Genomic DNA, 22,815 nt, shown 5'->3' on the forward strand with positions numbered 1-22,815 from the left:
CAAGTATACAAGGAGAACATAAAGGGAAACAAGCAACAGATGCTTCTACCAGGCAGTATATCCACATCATAGGAAAGCAAAGAATCTTAAACCTTGGCTGTGTACACACCATCATTTAAATCACACACCCCACCCTTGAAAAAAGAATTCAAGAATGCAATTCCCAGACCCTTAACCAACTAGAATTCCAAGGATTCTTGGTGGAGGGCAGGAGAGATGTGCTTTAAATGCGTGGTATGTATGAAGCCAATATTGCCTACTCTGGCTGGCAGCAGCAGCTCTCAAGGAGTCTCAAGCAGAGGAATCTTTCTGTCCCCTTCTGCTTCAGGCGTGTTAACTGAAGATGCTACAGATCAAACCTAGGATAAAGGTGCCTGCATAGCGACGGAGAGGTGGGTGATCAGTAATGGGACCACACCATGAGAGGTGGTTTAACCTTCCCTCCTCAGTGCATGCCTGATGAAAAAGCCCAACACTCCTTCTGCCCCAGCCACTAATTACCTCAGGGGAAGTATCAACTGGCAGTGCAATATCAAATAGCAGCACCGGCATGATTTGTTGTCACAATCGGGGAAGATTAATTACCTTCCTTATGTGGGATGGCCGTGCTCTTGCAATTTATTTATTTTTTTAAAAGCAGAGATGTGAAACGCATTAATGCATTCCCTGTAATCTCTAGCTTGCTTGTCATCAGTTCCCTCCCTCCCTCCTTCCCTCTCTCCCTCCCTCTCTCTCTCTGTTCAAAAATCTGCCTCAACACTTGTTTCTTCCCACATACACATGTCACTTCCCTTACAGGTGAGATGTGGCACTACCCCACCACCCCAATTCTTACAGCTTTTCCATTCTAGAAATTCAAGAGAGATTTCTTTGTATGTTATGTCCCAGCCACCAGTTCCCGTTGAAGAAACTATTAACCACCCATCCTAGGCAGTAAACAAGGAATCTCCCTAACAAAGGAAGATTGGCCACTTATAATATTATTTTTAAAATACTGATTAGCTAGGGAAATAATGTTTCCCCTGACAGACTTTTTAAGCTACTGTGACCACACACACAAAAAACCACCCACATTTTGCACTGACAACTGTAGAAATCAAGTGTGCATCATCTTCTAATGCAGTGTGAAAGTCGAGGAGAAATTCATCAGTAGAACGGCCGTGCTAACTCTATCAAACACAATATAATCCAGTCTTAAAATCTGAGGTTTGTGTTTTTTTTCTTTCCATTCCGGGAATATTAAGGGTTGCAATTTCGAAGCTGGTGTTCCTGCACGAAAAATTGATTAGTTCAATTTCAAGGTGTCAAACTGGTGAACAGTTCAGTACACAGTAAAATTCAATTTTGGTGATTAACACTCACAATGACTATTTTTGTTATAACAGCCAAATTCTTATTTCCAAACCTGGTGTTCATTGTTCTAGTACACTTGCTCCCCCTGCAATCATCAGCTAGTTACTTGTTGGGAGAGATATTTGCAGAGGAGAGCTAAGTGCTAGCAATCTACTGTGCAAATGTTGTTCGCACTGCATCCATCACGACTGGTGGAAAAAAGAGACAGCAGGAAATGAGAAGGAAATAGTTATTATGTCAACATAAATAAAAAAAGAAGAAACACCAATCAATTCCATATTGTCTTGTAAAAAATGGGGGTGGGGGAACTGATTGAAAATGTTCTCCTTGTAATAGCTTGTATATCCTGGGTCTCTTATTGGAGGAAGCCACTAAAAACCACAGGGAAGAGAGCTTGTATCAGTACCAGAAATAATTAACTGAGAAGTTAATTAACAGTTTCATTGCCCGCCCACCTTTTGTGCCCATCGAGCCTTAGTTGTGCATAGGTCTGCATGACTAGTTCGGACATACAGTGGTACCTTGGTTTACAAACTTACTCAGTTCAGAAAGTCCATTCTTAAACCAAAGTGTCCTTAAACCAAGACGTGTTTTCCCATAGCAGCGGGAGACTCAATTTACAAATGGAACAGACTCAACAGGAAGCGAAACATGTTCTTATTCCAAGGCAAAGTTCACAAACCAAAACACCTACTTCCGGGTTTGCAGCGTTCTTAATCCAAGTTGTTCATAAACTAAGCTGTTCTTAAACCAAGGTACCACTGTAATGTGAATGGGGATGTGCATCCATTCCGATGTGCAGCCAAACACACATTCCTCCAAAGTGGGGATAGAAGTCATCTGTATTCAGCGGCACATCTGGATATGGGCATTGTTCATCTACACTGCTTTGGGATGAGGAGCTGGGTGTGCGTCCACACCAGCATCCCCATTCTGCCCCAACACTTTAATGCTACCCGTGTCTGCTCAGAAGTATGCCCCATGGGGGACTTACTCCCAGGTATGTATACGTAGGGCTGCAGCCTAAGAATGACAGAACTGGGGCCAGGAGTGTGGACCTAGTTGCCCTGGCAAGGGAGGGCTGTTCATTCCTCTTGCCTTTCACATCTGAACGCTTTTGCAAAGTGGGGCAAAATATTTGTCCAAAAGAAGGTGGCGGCACATTTTGTATGCCTCTCCCACTTTAGCTCAACATTAGTTTGGAATTTAGCTTTGATTATTATCTATGCAGTAAACAGCTAATTTATATTTATTTATTTATTTTTATAAAAATTTATTAAAATTTTCCAGAATAACAAGGAAAGATAGAAAGAAAGTACAAAATATAGTTTACACTTAATTTCAATAACATCTTTCCCGGACTTCCCCCTCCCCTCCCCCTCTTATATTCCATTCCCTTAAATTGATTCCACAAATTCTTACCCCAAATTTTAAAGCCTTATTGTAATTTTAACTAACCCATTTATTCCAAATTAATTTATCTTATTTATCTTAATTAACCATTTCTCCTTATATTTTATATAATTCCCTAAGATCGACCCCATTTCCCTTCCACGAATTCCCCTGTTTTCAAACAACAGACAAGAAAAAAGAAAAAAAAAAGAAAAGAAAGAAAAAATATGTAATTTTACAGCCTTTGGGTTCCAAATCTCTCCCCCCCCCCCATTCCCCGGTTCCGATCCCCAAAATTCATCTATTGTCTACTGCCAGCCTGGTGCGTCCACGTCTATATCTCAGCTCCACTTTGCCGTCTTTTGATAGCTTTTAATTTCAAGAAGTCCAATCTTGGAGAAACTCTCAAAAAAGATCATTCTTCTTCCATCCAGACCTCTGTATTTAAGAGTCTAACTCAAGTTCTATTTCTTGATCCTTTTAAAGTCTGGATGTTCCAAATGCTCCAACTTCGAATTTAGTCCAGCTCTTTGCTTTTTCCTGTTCTGCCGCAGAAACCTTCTAATTCAGAAACTTCTTGTTCTCCACAGAGGCTTTTGTTATTCAGGAACATAAACTTGCGTCAAGTCCCTTCCTTTCTTCAATAGATAAATCCATTGTCTCCTTTAGTATAGAAACCTCTGTAGACAAAATAATGCTTCGTTTTTGCAGCTTTCCCAAGAGATAACAAATCCTGCTCAAATCCATAGTATTTTTCCACTTGCTGTTACTGTTGCAATGTCCCGGTCTCCCTCTAGAGGGAATATGGTAACTTAATTTCTTTCCAGATCAGACCCAAAAGTCAAATAACTTGTTGCCTTTATTTCCAATAATTTATGTCCAAATTGTAACAAATCTAACCAGCAAAGCCATCGTAACAAAGTTCTCTTTTATTTTCCTGCTTTGACAGCTACTTTGACAGCTGTCAAAGTTTCTGTGTCTCTTCGCCAGTCTCTCATAGCGGATCGTTCCCGGTTCCCGGGGGGGTTGCACTTTAGTTCCCGCAAACCAATCTTCTCCTCCAGCACAATTGTTGTAATTTCCCTTCGTGAAGTTAAAAAAATTTTTTTCCGAATAAGCAAGTTCATCTCTCAATCTTAGTTGTCAAATCCTTGCGTTAAGCCATCTACAACAGGGGGGCGGACTTCCTTTTTGCACCCCCTCCCGCTCGCTCCAAATTCATAGATCAAATTTCCCTTTTAAGTCCAATAAATTTACTCACAGGTTGTTTTTAGTCCAAATCCGAAATTTCCAAGGAAGAAGTCGTTGCTCTCCGCCGAATAGCATGCGGCTTCGCTAGGCAGGGGAAGCAGTGGACTCATAGCACCACACCCCCCCGTCACCCGCTCCGCAGCCTTTAAAAAGGCTCCTTCGCGGGTCGGGGGGACGCAAACGGTGCCCGCCGAGTCACCAAGTCCATGGGCATCTCCGCCCATGGTTTTTAAGGGTCCCCGCGTCGCCGGCGCGGCAGGACCCGACCCCTACCCAGCAGACTCCCTCCGGAGCTCGGAGGGAGTCCGCCATTCGGCGATGGCGCTGACCCAGAAGTCCTCAACAGCTAACTTATATTTATGCCTCCTCTCCCCAAGTTCGTGGGCTCAAATTCCATACTTTGCGTTCTAATGCATCTACATTGTATATACAAGAGGACCTTTTAAACAGGTTTTTAAACAGGCTAACTTTGAGTTCTTATAACTGTGTGCATTGCATTCCCCCGCAATAATGTAATTTTCACCCCAATGTCTACTTGGGATGATAGAATGCCAGATTTGCATTGTTTTCTTGCTTTGATGCCACAGGTAGCTATCCTTGTCATGCTGGGTTTTGACATTATTGTATTTAAGAACTAGCTTTGTATAGCATATGGGCGAGGTATTTATTTTCAGTATGCACACACATACACACAAATTTAACGTTTTGAAGTTAAGCTTTCCGAATTTTATTTTTGGTAAATAGATTTGGTCAATCTAACCTGTAAAAGGTGTTAGAAAAGAAACCTGCATCAGATTGGGATGAATTCCAGTTTATTAATTTGGGCTCACCTCTGAAGTCTAACCAAAGAGAAGCGGGTGGTGCTATAGTCTAAACCACTGAGCCTCTTGGGCTTGCCGATCAGAAGGTTGGCAGTTTGAATCCCCACAACAGGGTGAGCTCCTGTTGCTCGGTCCCAGCTCCTGCCAACCTAGCAGTTTGAAAGCACCCCCCAAAAAAGTGCAAGTAGGAAGTAGCGGGAAGGTAAACGGCATTTCTGTGCACTGCTCTGCTTTCGGTGTTCTGTTGCGCCAGAAGTGGCTTAGTCATGCTGGCCACGACCCGGAAAAACTGTCTGCGGACAAATGGCCTGTAAAGCAAGATGAGCGCCTTAACCCCAGAGTTGTCTGCAACTGGACTTAACTGCCAGGGGTCCTTTACCTTTTTACCTGAAGTCTAACCATATTTACTCAGAATTGAATTCAGTGGAGCTTAATGTCAGGTGAGTGGGGCTAGGATTCCTGCCTGAAATATGCAAGATAGCTGTACCTTTACCACTTATCTGAAAAGTTGGATAAGGAAGTATTTGAAAAGCAATCCTTATGTTTGCTAGATTTTGCTCCTGGTGACAGCTGAGGTGGAAGGCTGCTGAAACTAGTTCTCAAAACTCGTGTGTGCAACTATATCTTTCCCATTAGTAACAGCTACTGGACAATTTCACTGTATGGCAATTAACTTTCTTACCTCATTAAGGACCAGTCAGGGGAAGACACACTAAAACATGTTGTCACTTGATCACCAGACTATCAGGTGTTCAACAAGGGGAGAGGGAAAGATGCTCTGGGTTAATTTGTGATGCATGAGTTGTTAACTCATAATGAACCCCACTAGATTCCATCTTGTTATTGCAATCAAGTGGTTAAGACACTTCACTTGACTGCCTCGTTGCTGAAAGCTAAAAATGTGTGAGTCTGAAATCAGGCAGCCAGCACTAGTCCACTCAGTTATAAGGAGCCTGATCTAATATGTCAGTCAGATCATTTCCTCACGAAGCTGGAAAAACAGTTCATGACAGACTGTCTTTGTTGTGGTGACTACCTGGCTCATACTTCTACTGTATTTTTCTGGCTTCGTAATAACATAAAGCTCTTTGTCCCCTCAAGGCTTCCTTTCTGTGAAATATGCCTTTTTCTAAGGAAATTACATTTGTGGAATCCAAGATGCACCAGGAGTGTAGCAGACTTTTCTTCCCGTGAGAGTAATGCGTAAATAAATCTTTATGGGTAAGGCCACATGTGACTTGGATCCAGAAAAATAGAAACAGCAGATGCAAATTGTCTTGCGTCATTCAGAAGTACATGAACTGTGCTACTGTTTAAGAAGCTGTTTCAGTTCTTATTAGTTCGCTTCCCTGCTTAGTGTTGATTTCCATAGAAATATGCCCCCACAATAGTTTATGAACCTGGGTGTTTTCTTCTTTCCTTTAAGCAATTTGTATTTTGTAGCACTGCACTGAATATTTATTTCCTTGGCCGTTCTCCATCCATTTATGAGAAAAGAAATAGCATCCAAAAATTGTGAAATGGAAAAGAAAAATTTGGTGAAATAGGTTGGGTGCAGCTTTTTTTGTTATGCTTCCCTTTCAAGGTGGCCAATGGGTGCTCCATTCATTTTACACACCATCTCTCTGTGGTCTGCACTCTGCAGCCTTCCTGTTGGCCTGTGTTTCTTGAAAACCTGGAAATGAGTGAATCTGCCAGTTTTGGCTTCTCCAAGTTTCTTATTTTTCTAGTCTTCAGTTCTCCACATTTCCACGAGATTTTATTTGAAGTTCTCATTAAAATTCATCTTAATATACACATTTGAATTCAATTTTGCCTAATATAACACACTGCCATAAAGCAATGTTTCATAATATAATGCATTTCTGTATTTTATTTCTGCTAATACATGCATTTATACACACACTTTGCCCTATTATATATAGTTTTATATACATTAATTGGTTAGAGAACGTTACTGCAACAGTTGGAAACATGCAAATTCCAAAGGATGGCTGTTTCAGTTTGCATATTATTTTGGAAAGTGCCTAAGTAAGTTCACCTTTAAATGAGGAAATCAGATTTCTCCCCCAATACCATTCAGAAAACCCCATGGCATTCTCAGCTGTTTTTTCCTATAAGCCTAGGAAAGTGGAAAGGTTGTCTGCTGTACCCGATAGCTCTTTGAGGGTTGACCTCAGGACTCTTGATACCTCAAGGACCACCTTTTCCCACATGAATCAACCCAGAGCTTCTAGGCATACTAGCACTAGAGTTTTCTTTGCTCATTAATATACAGGGTGAGTCTTTTAAAAGAGGCCCCATGGAACATGTGTACTCTGTATCCACGGGGCCTCTTTTAAAGGACTCACCCTGTACATGGACCTGTTGAGATAGATATAGGTATGGGCAAGCCTCAGTGTAGTTAAAGAGAGGTCACCAACGTGGTGCCCTCCAGATGTTGATGGACTACAACTACCAACATCCTTTGCCATTTGCTGTGCTGGCTAGGGCTGATGGGAACTGGAGTTAAACGGTATCTGGAGAGCCACAGGAAATCAAGTCTAGATAAGTGTTTCCCAAACTTAGGTCTCCAGTTATTTTTGGACTACAACTCCCATCATCCCTGACCACTGGTCCTGCTACCTAGGGATGATGGGCGTTGTAGTCTCCCTGCTTTCGGAGATCCAAGTTTGAGAAACTCTGACCTAGATGATTTCCAAGTCCTTTCCCATGTGGCGAACTTTTAATAGCAAATATTTTCTTTGTTTAGTATACTCAGTGCTTTTTTTCTTCACAAAAATTTCTACTCATATTGAAATACTGCCCCTCAATGAGGCCAAACTTAGATTCATAAAATGTTTAGGGGTATGCGTACCCCTGCATCCCCCCAGAAAAAAAGCACTGAGTATAATGATATCATTTTTACATTTGTCTGGCTAAAAAAAAAAGTATTCATTCTTCATCGAGCTTTGATCCTCATGGCTCTCACAGTAGTACATATTGACAGAGATTTTAATCTTAACAACTTTTCTATTACAACAACCACAGGATCAAAATTATAACAAGTTTATCTGAAATCCTCCATGACATCAGAAAGCTACTGCAAGCAAGAACATGATAAACTATTCTGTTCTATTGTTAACAAGACACAAATATTTATATTGAGCCAGTCACTAATACTGAGAGCACTTGCTATGGCTAATTTACATAATGTTTCATACATGAAAGCTGCTCCTTTAGCTGCAGTGCAATGAGATAACAATCTCTCATTTTGTGTATTTTTTTGCATATTTCTCCAAGAGAATCTTGGGGCAGCATAAGAGCCTTTTAGGACAGGTGAGAACCAAAAGAGGGACCATTTAAGTGCTAACTGATGTGACTAATCTTACATTACATTACATTACATTACATTACATTACATTACATTACATTACATTACATTACATTACGGGACCTGGGTGGTGCTGTGGTCTAAACCACAGAGCCTAGGGCTTGCTGATTGCAAGATTGGCAGTTCAAATCCCTGCAACGGGGTGAGCTCCCGTTGCTCAGTCCCATTGCTCGGTTCTAGCTCCTGCCAATCTAGCAGTTTGAAAGCACGTCAAAGTGCAAGTAGATACCTTCCCGGTCCGGCAGAAAGGTAAGCGGCGTTTCCATGCGCTGCTCTTGATTCGCCAGAAGCAGCTTAGTCATGTTGGCCACATGACCCGGAAAAACTGTCTGCGGACAAATGTCAGTTCCCTCGGCCAGCAAAGCGAGATGAGCGCCGCAACCCCAAAGTCGTTCGTGACTGGACTTAACTGTCAGGGGTCCTTTACCTTTACTTTTAATCTTATCTTACAGAGCCTGGGGTACTGATCCACATTTTAAGGTTAGTTAACACCCACACTATGTAGTTAAAGCACATCTAAAATACAACTAAATCACACTGTCCCAGAGCTACAATTCCCAGCACCCTTAGCAAACTACAGTTTCTAGGATACTTTGAGAGAAAGCCATGTGCTTTAAATGTGTATTAAATGTGCTTTAAATGCAGGGCTTTTTTAGGAGGAACTCACAGGAACTCTGTTCTGACACCTCTCAGGTGAGTTCCGGCTCCTCTCAGGTGGCTGCCATTGCCATTTTAAGAGAATGAGGGAGGTGTTCATGGTGACTTCTGGCACCTCTTTTTCTAGAAAAACAGCACTGTTTAAATGAATGGTGTGAATGTGACCTGTCAGCCATTAGCTGTCTACTTGGATATAGTTAGTGCTGCTATATTTGTGGAGAGAAAAACATGGTCATAGACACCACACTATATAGATTGCCATTTTTCCATTAAATACCTTTTTTAATGCTACAGCCAATCATATCAGTGAAATGTTACTATATATATCTCCATCCATTCATCTATCTTTCTATCTATATCTATCTATCTATCTATCCTAGTGGCTACATTTATAAGTTTTGTTTTTCATTTGCGGGTACAGAATGAAAAGCGGATTTTAATACTGCCAAGTGAACCATGTGATAATGGTCAAGCAGAGGAATGCTTTAAGTATATGCATTCACTGACATGGGTAATGAACTGTGAGAGTTCTGTAAACTTGTACCAACAAACACAGCTTTGGGTGGCTAATTCATCTTGAAATTCAGATTCACCTCCTCCCAAAAACTTTCCAGTGAGATGGGTCATGCAAATTCACACCCCAGATGACCCCTTTTCTAACAATCTTTCCTATTTCCTTGTTGTGTAATGTAAGAAGCCTCTGCAACTAGCTTGTGACACCTAAGCGGTTGTTAACACTGAATTCAGGGAGTGTAGAAATATGAAGTTGTGCAACACAGGCTTGTGCTGCTTGCATCTGAAATCATAGTACTCATAGATCATCAGTTTATTACACGAGTAACATTATTTAAAGTTAGTGGTGCTACTTATGAGATTGGGAACATCTGTGCAAACATTGCCAATTCAGCCCATGCTGATTTATCACTATACTAATCATCTTTATGATTAATTTTGGTCTTATTAAAGTATGATTGTGGTTACGTTTAGACAAAATCATCAAGCCACTTGCTCCTAAACCGTTTGTCCGATGCCAAGGACTCTGAGTTTCACTGCCAACCTCACAGATGGAACAAAAGAATCTTACCCAAAATACAGGCAGTATTTTCTCTTCCCCCCTCCCTTTTTAATATCAATCTTTATTAACATGCACATCCCATTTTTACTGAGATGAATACTTAATGCTAGAAAAGAGGAAAATCATAGCTTAACGTAAACCAGTAAATGCAATAAATAATGAACACCGCTAACAGTTTAGCATCATAAGGAAACAGATGGAAAATCTTCCTCCAGAGATCATTGCATCTAGTATTAGAGAATGAGTTTCTGGACATGCACAGGGTGAACAGTTCAAGCTTGAATTACAATGAGGTTTATGACACTTTTTGTTATAAATGTAAGGATTTCATGTCTTCCTCTTAGGAGGCGCTTCCATTATACCATTCATCTGTTTCACCGAAGAGATGAAAAGCAAAATGCAAAACCTCAAGCTGTTAATGTGCGCCCAGAACTATCAAATGAAGATCTCACTCTGGGGGTGCCTTTGCAGAGTTTAAGAGTGTTGTAGCAGTGCTACAATGCCATCCTCTGTCTTGGAAAAGAAGCAGAAGCTGAGTTGCAGCTTTGAGTCTACTAGAACCTTATTCTTACACACGTACTACACACAATAGCAGAAGATCAGCCAAAATATAGCATTACTATATCTATCTATCTATCTATCTATCTATCTATCTATCTAATCTGCAAACATCTTCACCAGCATAAGATGAAGCCATTTGAAAATGTTATACACTGACAACTGGGAAACACTGGCCTCTTAGCGCTTCAGTTGGAGAACAGCCTTTACCAAAGGTGTCATGGACTTTGAAGACACTTAAACTCAGAACGCAAGGGAGAAACGAGCTAAGAGGAAGGAACGCTTGGTAAATCCACACCGTGATCAACTCCCGCCCAGGAACCAATGTCCCCACTGTGGAAGGACGTGTGGGTTCAGAATTGGCTTCCACAGTCACTTACGGACTCATTGTTAAAACTGTGTTTGTGGAAGACAATCTTACTCGGCTACGAGTGATCGCCAAAGAAGAAGAAGAAGAATGAAGCCAGTTACATTATACTTCATACATCTTGAATTATGGAGATAAAGGACACGATGATCCTCTTCTTAGGGTCACCATACATATCTAGAATACAACAACTTTGCCCAAAAAAAGCTGTTCGGCTTTTCACTGTTTGAAATATGGCAACCCTACTGGTGGTCCCTTCCAATTCTACAATTCTATGGTTTGAAGATTCAAATCATTCTTAATGCCCAGTGTCAATTTTATTTTAGAAACTAACCATGGATCATTTAATTTCCCACCCATACGCTAAGTTAATTTCCCCTCTGCCATAACTTGCTGGAAATGTACAGTACAACAAAGCCAAAGGGCAATTCCATTCACACATTTTTATAAATGTTTGTGTGTGTGTGTGTGTGTGTGTATTAATTTCCACTTGTAAAATAGGTAAAGGTAAAGGACCCCTGGGTGATTAAGTCCATCAAAGGTGACTATGGAGTTGCAGCACTCATCTCGCTTTCAGGCCGAGGGAGCCAGTGTTTGTCCACAGACAGCTTTCTGGGTCATGTGGCCAGCATGACTAAACCGCTTCTGGCACAACAGAACACCGTGACGAGTGCCAGAGCACACGGAAATGCTGTTTACTTTTCCCCCTCAGTTTATCTACCCACGCTGGTGTGCTTTTGAACTGCTAGGTGGCAGAAGCTGGACAGAGCAACGGGAGCTCACCTCATTGCGGGGATTCGAACCGCCAACCTTCTGATCGGCAAGCCCAAGAGGCTCAGTGGTTTAGACCACAGCGCCACCCACGTCTCTTGTAAAATAACTTACGGTTGCAATGTAAAGTAATATAAAACTGAAAGAACAAAAATTAATCACATTTTAAATTCATCTGAAATATGCTTCATCTTAATTCTTTCAAAATGTGCTACCAGTTTAGGATCAACTCTTACAAGGATGCCTTTTTGTATTGTAATTTAAAAACAGAGGCACACTCACACTGACAATTAAGTTTTCTGCTAGGTAATGAATATATTAAGAATGTCAGTTAGCCCTGCAGCCCAGAAAAACCTTCAATCAGGTCACATACACCCATAACGTAGGGTACACTGACTTCCTTCCTGTTTCTCACCCAAGAGATAGTAGCAGGTCTCACCAACAGGCTCTCACCCTTGGGCAGAAACCACTTCCTCTCTCTCACTGCAGCCAACCAGACACAAAAACATTACTGTCTCCGAAGACCTATTTCAGCAGTGCAAGTATGCTGCAAAGTTTCAAGTGCTCTCATTCAGGCCTGTCTCCATATTAAGTGGTGTTGTCACTCTTTCAGATGCAGTCACAAGACGTATCAGGGCAAGTAAAGAAGCCAAGATAAACTTGGAGGCAGGTTTAGGTCCAATATTTTGCAGAGCTAGATTTTTGTGGGTTTTCTTTTTGTGAGTGAAACTTAACAACTTACCTCCATCTTGACTGTTTGACTGGAGGTCCTGGCAGTGATCCTATCCTCAGCATTATTTATTGTTCCGTTGTTCGGACTATTACCGTTTTCTCACATTACATTTCCCCCAAGAAGTATGCCTCAAGCACATCAGTGCCTTTTGACCTCTAGGAGTTTCTCCGGACTACTGAATGACTCATTGCTGCAATAAGTTGAATTTGAATTCAGTCACTGGGCTTTTTATTTTGCAGTTTCTCCAATTGCTCTATTTTCTTTACAATGATTTCTCTTTCAAGGATTGTAGCTTTAAAAAAAAATAATAATCTTGTGTTGCTTGACTAATCAGAACTCCCATATTAACTTGCTTCGAAGCCAGCTATTTAATTTCTTCTTTATTATGTCTCTTTTTCAATTTGTTCCAGATCAGATGCTTGCACTATCATCACGCCTGCTTGGGCCAAACTTCAAGGTCAACATATGTATGCATTATATGTGCTTTTTAGACTGCTAGATACCAGTAGATAATCTATTTGAGATAATTGCTTATTTTTAAACTGAGTTTTATGTGTAATCATACTAACTTGGACGCTGGTGCCTCTATACATCAAGAAGGCCAAAGAGCTACCGTATATAAATTCTGCCTTTTATAAAAATAAAAAAGTAATATAAACACAAACTGCCATTTACAACAGTATTTAGGTCTCCTCCAGCAGTCTCTCTGCTTTGAAGAAATATTACATTAATGTAACAAATTTTGTAAGGAATAAAGCTTGACCAGAATTTGGAGCAGATTAAACCATTCATTTTCCATCCTGCCTTTAAAACTGTATCACTCACCTGGGTATTGTAGGCTATACTACTGAAACTTTTGCTTCTTCTTTTGGTTGTAAGTGTTCTTACTTATCTTGACTTTGATGTTCCTGCTGTTGCAAAATGTTCACCGAGCTAACTGGTCCTCAACTAATTTTTCAGGATTATACAGAAGTGTTTTTTGTAACAAAGAGATGTATTTCCTTCTTGTAATGTGACTGCTATTCTTTTGCATGTTTCAGGATGATCACCCCTGTGAAATTAAAAAATAAGACTTTAATTTAATTTAACAATAACCAAAGGAAAAAGTCTCTGCATCAGGGCAAACTTCCACTACATCAGCACCAACGAGCATGGCCAATGGGCAGGGTTGATGGGAGCTGTAGTCCAACAAGACGTCGAGGGCAATTCATTGACTACCCTACTTTCTATTCTAATAGAGTGGTACTTCGGGTTATATACACTTCAGGTTACATACGCTTCGCGTTAAGAACTTTGCTTCACGATATGAACAGAAATCGTGCTCCGGCGGCGCAGCGGCAGCAGGAGGCCCCATTAGCTAAAGTGGTGCTTCAGGTTAAGAATGGACCTCCGGAACGAATTAAGTACTTAACCCAAGGTACCACTGTAGTAAGTAACTTTGGGGAGGGGAATCAAAAGTCTTAATAGTACTTTGGCACTCAACAATTTTTAAAAGAAAAAAATGGTTCACTATTTTTGAACAGTTCATATTGTTACCTTACTTTTAAAAAAAAATCTCAACAAATTGTCTGCAAAACCAAAAACAATCCGAGTTCTTCACAAATCATGTTGGTATTATTGTAGTTCAAAAGTGGGTCAGAATATTTTCCAGGATAAACATCCTCCACTCTGTATTTAGAAGTATGTAGGTCAGCACTGGCCTAAGCATCTTAAGAGGCAATAGTATCAAATGCCTTTATTTTGTTCTTCTGCTGACTTGTCAGCCTCTAAATAAATTAGGCAAACAATTATGATAATACAGCAAGGCAGCTATGGTTTTAAAGTGGGGAAAAGCAAAACCCTGAACTATGGAAAGCCAAAGCTTTTATTATAAAGAGCAGCAGGGCTACTTGTACCTAATTCTAGGACCTTGGACAAAGTGTTTGTTGCGAATTCATTCCTCTCCTGCTTCACAGACAAACCACAAACACCCATTCTCATGCAATAGCCTTGACAGAGGGGACCATCAAAGCTCAATGAAGGAGCCGGCCCAGCCATGAGACAAGCTGAGGTGACTGCCTCAGGTGGCAGCATCCTCAGAGGCAGCAGGTCCCAATGTAGATCTTTATTCCACCCCCGTTTGTTCTTGATGTAGATCTTCGCTCACTTATACAAAGTCAGATCCATTGCAAAATCCACTGTTTCTTTCACAGGAGAACTACTACAAACCTGTCAAGCAGCATCACAGGATTGTTAAGGACATGGGATGGAGCTTCTACCAGTGTCAGAAACAAGACCAGCATCAAGGGTTAGGATGCCTGCATCTGCTGAAAGCCCACACCCCAGCACAGATAAACAGCACTTGGGACTTTCCCCTCCTCTTCAGCAATGCAAGCTGCTTGCTGATCTACCTCTCGTCCTGGCCCAGATAATAGCTACGGTGAGAAGGAGCAGCTAATGCCATTGCCTGCTGGCTCATTGGCTCTCTGCCTGGCAAGCAAGCAGGTAGAAACAATTAGGAGGAATGGAAGCAGCAGCAGCTGTGGATTAATGGCAGCGAGGAGGCAGGATGGGGGGGGGGTCCTGGCCCAAGGGCCCTCCAAAATCTGGAGCCATCACTGGTCGGAAATGACATCTGGAAATACCATGTGTTCCAGGTGTCACAAGCTGATCCTTTGCCTTTCCCAGAAACAAAAGAGGTCATGGCATGCTTGGTTAATGGATGAAACAGCTAATGTGCCTTTGATTTCCAAAGACATTTGGAACTGCCATTTGCTAACCTGTGGTGTTTGCCCACACCAAAATATACCTACATCTCGATCACTGGAATGTGTTGGAAGTAGGACACAGTAATGACAACCACAATAGTGTTTGTTGTCCTGACTGTGATCATTTGGGTGCCCATTCCGCACTGTAGCAGGCATGTGCCAGCTACCATAGCCCGGCGGCAGGATAAGTACAAAATTTAAAGCACAAGTACACACTTGTCATCCTTCTGCCCATAAAGTCAGCACCTACAGGACCACCTCTCCTGGTATGCCCCACAGAGGACCTCATGGTCTGCAAATAATAACATTTTGGAGGTCCCAAGCCTCAAGGAAATTAGACTGGCCGTGGCCCCCGCCTGGTGGGACACTCTGTCACAAGAGACCAGGGCCCTGAGGGATTTGACATCTTTCCGCAGGGCCTGCAAGACGGAGCTGTTCCAACAGGCCTTTGATCAGGGTTCAGTCTGATTCCCCCTCCCCTTTCTTAAGAACTTGCATGAAAGTGGCCTCCCAATTTTTCTCACAAGCCCATAAAAGTTCAGCACAAACAGTTGGGCCTGGTGAGCATTTAAGGTCCCCAACCCTAATCTGCTGGTTGCCATCTGACTGGACTTTATTCTGATCCTGATCTGATTTTAGGATGTACTTTAACTGATTGCCTGATTTTATGCTAATGTGTTATACATTTGATGTTAGCTGCTCTGAGCCCCATTTTGGCTTGGGAGGGCGGGGTATAAATACAAAATATTATTATTATTATTATTATTATTACTACTACTACTACTACTACTACTATTACAGTCAGCATTATGTAGTGGTTGGAGTGTTGGAATAACTCAAATCCCTGCTCAGCAAACACGCTCAATGGGCGTTCGAAAATCTAACCTATCTTCTGAGGTTAAACTGAGGATAAACTGGAGGGGAGGACCATGAATACTATTTTGATCTCCTGGGAGGAAAGGCTTTTTAAAATGCTTTATTTATGTAATTTGTTGCTTGCTGGTATACTAAAGAATATTTAGCAAGGTCCAATATAAAACTGAGCCAACTAGTTTCATACAATTTTAGGCTTAGCTGCCCCACTATAAACTTCTTATGTGGCTCCTCAAATATTTTCTGATATCCACATAATTCTGGTATCAGTTACACATCCCTATGTGTGTAGAGGATATAAGTCCGTAAATTTATTTGCTCTATTTTTTCCTATTATGTGTGAGAGCAGAAGGTTGAGGGAAAGAGTTACTTCAGTATCTCTATCTCTAGAGATGCAATAGTCTGGAAACTCAGTACTAATGACCATTACTGTAGAAGTCGTGTGAGGATTTAAATTGCCTTCTTCCTTGGTAGACTCATTATCATGCTTACTGAGCTAAGATGTCCAGGTTCCCTTTTTCACCTTAGCTACTGCATAGCACCATTTATTTCCTGAGTTACTGAAGCCATTCCCAGGCAGAAAAGAAAGAAATTTTAAAGACAGCAAGGAAAGAGAAGACCAATTCAGCAGGCACATATATAGTTTGGTCTTCACAATTCTGAGCCTTGCTTGCTGTATTCTTACACGGAATAGGAATGGAAATTTCCTCAACTTTACTTTGTTATAAGACACCACATTCAATATTGCCGTCATACCCTACCTGTGGGCTTCCCATAGACACTGTGGAAAATAATATGTGGAACTAGATTTCTTCATTGCAGGGGCATTGGACTAGATGACCCCTGGGTCCCTGCCAATTCTACAATTCTATGATTCCAGGCCTTTTGTCTAATACAGAAAGACTCTTCCGTTCTTCATCAAGCTCTTCTAAAAAATCTGAAACCCTGCTATGCTATTGTCCCACATACAGATTTTTAAGTCTGGCAGCTAGCAATAACAACATTTAATTTATTTATAATGTATAAGATTTGCCACCCGGTTTTAATTATAAAATGATCCCACAGCAGGTTACACTACTGATAAAACACATGCAAACTGTCAATCAATAGTAAAACAAGAAAACAGTTGAAAGCACATACCCAGTTAACTAGTGTTCTGTTCTGGCAGGTAGGCCATAAGCCACAGAATCCCATACACAATTGGCAAACGATAGTAGAAGATAGGCATACCAAGTCAAAGATGAACCAGGATCAGGCACAAGAAACTAATCTGAGTGCAAAACATGATCTAGGAGCAACATTAGAAGGAAACAGTTGAGGATTCAGCAACAGAGGAAATCCAATCTAGTCCAAGAGTCAGGGAGCTAGAAACATAGAAGGGGAACAATCAATAAAAGGGGATCAAATTGTAAAAAAAGTGATTATATTGTATTATTATTTTAGTGTTTGTATTTTCTGTCTCAGGCAGAAGCAGTAGACCCCTGGGTTAAGCTGAATTTCTATTCCTCCTTAAATGCCAGGCCCTCTTATGCAAAACTTTCACCCACAAACACTTGTCCTTCCTATGCAGAAGAGCCTCTAGAACAAAAACCAACCAATTTACAACTGAAGTTCAACAATTGATAACCAAACACAAAATGGCCGTAAGTCCAATTCCTTCACAATTCCAGCTACAGACATTGTCCGGAGACAGTAACATCCATAGTTCCTGGAAAGTGTCAGCACAGATTCCCATCTGATTTATTCAGATCACCAACAACTCACTGCCTGTCTGTGAACCAAACATTAGCAGAAATATAAAGGACTCTTGCTGCGGACTGAACAATGCTCCTATGGCGTCACTTTTGAAAAGATAATGGCAGCATCATTGTTACACTGCGCAAACTGTGCCAAGTCAAGAAACCACCACCCAGGGGTGCTTAATTCCTGCACAGTTATCATTTAAAACTCTGCCCAGCAACCCTCATTTGACATGTAGGCATGTATGCTGCTCATTTTTTGTTACTCACCTCACTCTTCTTTTTTCTTTCCTACTACCAGTATATATTTTGGAAAGTCGTTTGTCCACTTGCTGTGCATTTGGACACCTTTTAGGATATTGCAACCAAATCTTGTACGAAGGTTTCCTGAGATCAAAGAGCAGCTTTTCATCTATGTTTGGATACAATTGGATGCCATTTTGAATCAAGCTGGTGTGCCAAACCTATCAAAATGGTAGTTGCTTTAAGAAGGACTTTAAAAATGGGTTTTGTGTGTGTGTGTGTGTTTGTTTGTTTGTTCTTAAGCAATGCTGGGGACAAAGGCTGCTAGCATGTTTATAAGAGTCGATAAAAGAAGCAGATCTTGGTAATTAAGGAGAAATGGGTAATGTTTATTATTTATTTAAACCATGCTTTTTCTACCAAGGCTGAGTGCAGAACAGTGGAAGACAAGGAAAGGAAAGGAACTGCTGAGAGAGCTTTGTGAATTTTAATGCAGTTTGTGAGACTGGATGGGAAGCAGAATGCCAAATCACTTCTGGCCTCTGTAGCATGTTTTGCCATAGCATGTTCTAAAGCCTCTTCACAAACTATGTGAATCAAAAGCATGAAACGCTTTTTTAAAAAATCATTTACCTGCTCCTGATTCTATCCGTAATTATTTCTCTTTTAGATTGCTTCCTACGAAGCATCTCAGAGCAATTTCACAAGGTGACAAACACACACACACACATATATAACAATTGCATATATAAGAATAATTAAAACAACTGCATATTTTTTAAGCTGCTGCCTATATAAAAAGTTTAAACCATTGCATATGTCAACGTAATTTCTAATACAATACAGATACCAATTGCATACATCATACATAGCAGTGTTTCCCAAACTTAAGTCTCCAGCTGTTTTTGGACTAGAACTCCCATCATCCATAGCTAGCAGGACCAATGGTCAGGGATCATGGGAACTGTAGTCCAAAAACAGCTGGAGACCCAAGTTTGGGAAACACTGATACAGAAGCAAAATGTGCTCTTCAAATTCCCTCTGATTTCCAGCTAGAGATATTAACCGCAATCTAGTCTAGCAACCTAGTGGGCAACTGGTGCCTCTGAGAAGCAACCTCCCACAAGCAGGAACGTGAGTGTGATAGTACTCTCTTGCTTATGGTTCCCACCAGTTGGTATTCAGAGCTCTACTTCCCCCGATTCTGGATTGGTAATATGGACATAGTGATTAGTAACTGCTGACCACCTTCTCCTCCATAATCTGCCGAATCTCCTTTCAAAACAGCCCAGGTTAGCAGCTATCACATCATTTTATTTTAGTAAATTCAGTACGGCTCCAGTATATTGCAGTGTAAATAAACTATGCAGACTCCTTCTGCAACTACTTAATTTGGACTTCACTGTCAACCAGCTTGTTCTTATAGAGTTTCTATGATTCTAGGATAACTTCTGGGATTACATATAAAATTTCCTTTTAGGTTAGAAGACAATAGCTGAGCTAGGATGAGTTTAAACGTAATTAATTTGCTGGTCTTTATGTTGCCACAAGACTAACAGGACTATTCCTCTGGAAATTGTTTTTAAGGCACAGCTGTTCTACAGTCATTTTTACAACCCCTTTACCATATAACATGTCCCTAAATTCTGGAGAGATTTAGCAAGTTAGGATAAAATGTACTTGAATTTTGCTTCCTATCTGAAAATGGACAAGGGAGTGCTAAAAAAGTATCTGCAAAGACAAATCCACCAAACATCCCACTTCTCAGTTGAGTCCTTGGGTTAATTTAGAGGATGGCTTCCATTTGTTGCAAACTAATTTACAATGAAATGCAATCCTTTGTCAATTGGGGAGGGAAATTAGCCATTGTAATTCTGAGGTTCATATTGTATACTATTTTTAGAAACTTTGGTAAGGTGAACAGTTTTAACATCTTCCAGAACATGCAAAGACACACTTTGCTATGCATGTACTTATCCAGAAAATAAAGAAAGATGAAGGATGTTTATGAATAGCACATGCTGCTGTTTACATCGGTTAGTGGAGTGCAACACAGTGGGACCAGATGTTCCTAACATAGACTGCCATCCTTTATTTTGAAAGATATTATTTGCATGCTATATAATCTAATGTGTCAATTAAAATATGCTCAAACATAATTTCTCTGCTTTTTTTACTTTGAAATTTGCTGTGATACAAAATCTGTGTCATGCCTGTCTGAAAGTTATCGTGTGGGCTGGTGTGTTACATTCTTGGTTAAAGTTTGTAGCTAGTGAGGAAAAGCCCCAGTTTAGGTGACTGACTAAGCCTACTAGCTCAGCTCAGTGCAGCAGACAGCACCAATTTTAATTTTTATTATTTATACCCCACCCATCTGGGCAAACTAGGCCATAGAATGACTTCCTTGCAAACAGAAGAAGAAGAAGAGTTTGGATTTGATATCCCGCTTTACCACTACCCTAAGGAGTCTCAAAGCGGCTAACATTCTCCTTTCCCTTCCTCCCCCACAACAAACACTCTGTGAGGTGAGTGGGGCTGAGAGACTTCAGAGAAGTGTGACTAGCCCAAGGTCACCCAGCAGCTGCATGTGGAGGAGCAGGGAAGCGAACCTGGTTCACCAGATTACGAGTCCACCGCTCTTAACCACTACACCACACTGGCTCCCCAGAAAGACCAGCTCCTCAGGTCCTGCTCATCAGAAGGGCATAATATGCCATCCCAAGGAGAAGAGTAGTCATTGCTCTGGCTGTGATCATCACTGCTGTCATTGTCATGGTGTAGTGGTTAGAGTTTTGGACTAGGGCCAAATTTCATATCTCCACTCAGCTCTGAAACTCATTGGGGGCCTCTTGGCCAGTCACTGTCTCTCAACCTAACATACCTCACAGGGTCGTTGTGAGGATAAGATGGGGAGAAGGATATTCATGCACAGCACCTTCAATTCCATGAAGGAAAGGTGAGACATAAATGCAAAAACGAACAAACAATTCTGTGTTCCCCTTAACGATACAGTGGTACCTCGGGTTAAGTACTTAATTCGTTCGGGAGGTCCCTTCTTAACCTTTAACTGTTCTTAACCTGAAACACCAGTTTAGCTAATGGGGCCTCCTGCTGCTGCCGCACCGCTGGAGCACAATTTCTGATCTCATCCTGAAGCAAAGTTCTTAACCCGAGGTAATCTTTCTGGGTTAGCGGAGTCTGTAACCTGAAGTGTATGTAACCTGAAGCGTATGTAACCCAAGGTACCACTGTACAAGGCAAAAGAGAGAAAAAAAGCTGTCTCTTAGATAATATTTTGACAAACAGTAGCCTTACTGAATTTTTTGCTTACTTGCTGAACTTGCTGAGTGCCTTTGCTATTTTAGTACTGGTTAGTTGGTATGTTTATGCAGACAACTTACACACTTTTAGCAAAAAATGAATTCACAAAGCAGTTTGATAATTGTGCAACAATTAAATTGTATAACAATTAAAACATTCTAAACTTGTGCAGCATCTTCTAAACTTTCCACTAGTTTCATATGCATATTTCCTTGTGTCTTGTATAGGGAAGCCAGCTATGCTTTTGCCAAGAAAGAGCATTTGCCTCACGGAAAAGATAAGACGAAACAGGGAATCAATTTGCATAATGTTTGCATACCACAAATTGCACATATAGGCACAAATTTAAAAGTAATTACTAGAATTTAAATAAAACTACTGGACGCGGGTGGTGCTGTGGGTAAAACCTCAGTGCCTAGGACTTGCTTATCCTTTTTAAAACAGTTAGTTATCTTCTGCGTAAGAATTCTCACCAGCAGCAATATAAAGATGCTAAAATATCTCCACAGAAAACTCTGCATCTTTTTTGTTCCCTTCAGTAGGACTAGGATACTCTTGTGTATGTAGGCTACTCCAGTTAAGATGAAACAAAAGCTGGTTTTATTTACAGTGGTACCTCAGGTTACATACGCTTCAGGTTACACATGCTTCAGGTTACAGACTCCACTAACCCAGAAATAGTACTTCAGGTTAAGAACTTTGCTTCAGGATGAGAACAGAAATCGTGCTCCGGCGGCGCGGCGGCAACAGGAGGCCCCCATTAGCTAAAGTGGTGCTTCAGGTTAAGAACAATTTCAGGTTAAGAACGGACCTCCGGAACAAATTAAGTACTTAACCCGAGGTACCACTGTATTGATTTCTGTTATATAGTTTTCAGTCTGGCACTCAAGAACACTAGTCCTCATTTCCAAACTCTCCCGAAAAACACTACTGCCTTTGGGCCAGTAGGTGGTTACCATACAAGCCTATCACAGATGCTAGTTGACGAATGAGGCGGCCGTTGATCAGCATCCTTGGGACGTTTGGCACTGCAAGAGCCAGTGTGGTGTAGTGGTTAAGAGCGGTAGTCTCGTAATCTGGGGAACCGGGTTCACGTCTCCGCTCCTCCACATGCAGCCGCTGGGTGACCTTGGGCCAGTCACACTTCTTTGAAGTCTCTCAGCCTCATTCACCTCACAGAGTGTTTGTTGTGGGGGAGGAAGGGAAAGGAGAATGCTAGCCACTTTGAGACTCCTTTGGGTAGTGATAAAGCGGGATATCAAATCCAAACCTTGGAGATAAATTACTGATGACAATTATAAATGATTTGATGGACAATTACTGCACAGAATCCTGTGCTTGGGGGAAGGGGGTGCTTATTCCTCGTCTGTCCTTTCTTGATTAATTAATGAAGCAATTAATTTAACAATGGATACTGAATTATTTCAAATGCCTGACAGGATTAGAAACAGATTGAAAGCTAATAAATTTTTGCTTGGCCACACCCACTTCTGCACTTGGCCTGCAAAATGTTAGTCACTCCCTGGCCTAGAGGCAGCACA

The 22,815-nt window shown here is 41.1% G+C and overlaps 1 long non-coding RNA gene across 2 annotated transcripts in view; it reads right to left on the minus strand.

Annotated features, from left to right (window-relative positions):
- Nucleotides 1–219: 219 nt before the first annotated feature.
- The window catches only part of LOC307214388, a 30,822-nt gene continuing 8,226 nt past the window's right edge, over nt 220–22,815 (minus strand). The window contains exons 1-3 of one of the 2 annotated variants that reach the window (XR_013838023.1): nt 15,144–15,303; nt 12,361–13,402; nt 220–1,541 (exon numbers count right to left, since the gene is read on the minus strand). This is a non-coding gene — a long non-coding RNA (uncharacterized lncRNA). Of the gene's footprint in view, nt 1,542–12,360; nt 13,403–15,143; nt 15,304–22,815 lie in introns of those variants that run through there. The other variant, XR_013838022.1, reaches the window with a different exon arrangement.

This window comes from Podarcis cretensis, assembly GCF_951804945.1.
Source record: "Podarcis cretensis genome assembly, chromosome: 4".
Classification (NCBI taxonomy): domain Eukaryota; kingdom Metazoa; phylum Chordata; class Lepidosauria; order Squamata; family Lacertidae; genus Podarcis; species Podarcis cretensis.